Source organism: Olea europaea, chromosome 1, assembly GCF_002742605.1.
Source record: "Olea europaea var. sylvestris chromosome 1, O_europaea_v1, whole genome shotgun sequence".
Lineage (NCBI taxonomy): Eukaryota > Viridiplantae > Streptophyta > Magnoliopsida > Lamiales > Oleaceae > Olea > Olea europaea.
Window position 1 is genome coordinate 24,037,216 of NC_036237.1, and position 2,231 is coordinate 24,039,446.

General features: G+C 36.9%; 1 non-coding gene across 1 annotated transcript; it reads right to left on the reverse strand.

Annotated features, from left to right (window-relative positions):
* Window positions 1-1,820: 1,820 nt before the first annotated feature.
* TRNAV-CAC lies at window positions 1,821-1,894 on the reverse strand. The gene has a single exon. It is a non-coding gene; the product is annotated as a tRNA-Val (tRNA).
* Between the last annotated feature and the right edge of the window lie 337 nt (window positions 1,895-2,231).

Consider the following 2,231-nt stretch of genomic DNA (forward strand, 5'->3'; position numbering starts at 1 on the left):
GGCGCGAGAAAACTCGGAGTTATGTATGGGCGACTCAGAAGTTTCTGAAAGTCATCAAAACTAAAGGAGTCGCCAGCTTGAGATTGTAAAGTAGCCATTTGAGAAGGAACGAAGTTTTTTCAGGATTACGTAGCAGGGAAGCAAAAGATGAACAGTAAATCGTGAGAGAGACGCAAAAATTTGAGGCGTGATTTAATGGCGTAGTGAAATGGCGTGTTTGGGGGTTATAAGGATTTGCAAAACGATGCACCTTTTCAAGTTATAGAAGAAAACAATGATTGAAATTCTTGAAAATTTCGAATGTTGCTGGAAACACAACGTGAATATGGCAAAATTTAATAAATATTATTAATTCTGCCATATTGGGAGGTAATTGTTGACACATAAAAATTCAGCCCAAATCGAACGGCCCAAGGAGTGAAGCCCAATTGGAGGATCCCCAAATCAGATAGCCCAAAGAACGAAACTCAATCAAACAAATCAAGATGAAGGCCCAAATAGGGAGGCCCAAGAACGCGGTAACGCCATCACCCAAGTTTGCAAGTCGCCCAGAATCTGAGCGAATGGAGTGTCATACAGTCACCCAGAGCTGTTACTCTATTCTCGCCCAAACCTTCAAGTCGCCCAAGATCTTAACAAACATAAAGCGTTGTGGTTATCAAGAAGTGCAGTTATCAAAGCAGTTATTAAAGCAGCCCTATCACGTTCCACGATTCAAGGAATTCAATCGAAAGCGGTTGAACGACGAAGAGTAATGACAGCAGTTAAAAAAGACAGTTTTCATGACAAGTTGGCCATTATGAGGAAAGTGAGCAGTTATAGGACGATCAAGCAGTTTTTAGGCGGTTGATCACAAAGAGATCGTCCATGAAGTATAAAAGGGAGAAAAGATATAGAGCAAAGGACCGAATCAAAAACTCTCGAACAGAGAACGTGTAATTTTAATTTCCTTAGCTTAGACTTAAACACTTTTTTCAGTAACTCGTGTGCTTGCGCCCCTTGGAGGCACTTTGTTTTCAATTTCCAATTGTAAAGTCATCGCCAATAAAAGAACACCCCTTTTTGGAACTTTGTCTCAAGAGGTTTGTTCCTTACACAATCGTCTGATCCTTTTTTAAATGTTAGCGACTAACCCGCGCAAAACACTAGTTTTGAAGAGAGAAAATATGCAAATGAACAATTCTACATGTAACGTAAGAAAATAAAGGGACAAAAGAACATTATAATGCTAATCGATATCCAACGAGTTTGTCCAAATAATAATATATAAAAAGTCACTAGTACAAGAAAATTATATAAACCAAGTTTGTCGAATTTGATAGTAGTAGAGGACATAACAACTTGGAAATGTAAATGGGCTATGTAAAGCAACACATAATTTAGAATCGCACAATTAGAATTCTCTAGGCATAGTACGAACAACTTCAAATTGGGTCTGTCGAGACTATATACTTTTACAATTCTTGATTTATATTTATCGTTGAATATAAATCAAATAAGATGATGTGAGTATAGATGTATCTCGTTGCACCACATTTTCCATCTTCAATAATGATTTTTACGTGATAAGTCACGGTCTCCCAGAAAATTTAAATACACAACTTAAATTAAAGCTAAATATTTTTTTTTACTATTTTTTTTTCTAATTAAAGTGTCGTATTTTGCAACAGTTTATGATCATCTTTCTCGACTGCCAACCTATAAAAAGTTTGTTGCTGGAAAGCTTCTTTATTTGCCTCTGTTTCCAATTTGACAAGCAACCAAAACAAAAGAAGGGGAAGAGAGAGAGAGAGAGAGAAGACATAAAAGAAATTAAAGTATGTCTGAGCCCGGGTTCGAACCGGGGACCTCTAGTGTGTGAGACTAGCGTGATGACCAACTACACCACCCAGACTTCCTTTGAAATTTGTTCATATATTTTACATATTTAATGATTAAGACTGGAAGAATTTAATAGATCACCTTAATATCATGAAAAAATCTTCATCATTCCATCCTATTAAAATCCTTCAACCTAGGGATGGCAAAAGATCTAGCTAAATCCAATACTTGTGGAGCTGGCTCCAAATAGGAATGAATTTCCTGCCTAAACGAGGTACGCAAGGGAAGGACGGGATGAGGGTCGTTGCCCTGAAGTGGGAATGGAGAACATGATCCTGATCCATTTTAAAGTCCATTTCAAATTTAAATTTTTTATTACACAAAAATAAATGAATCATCATCATTTTCTA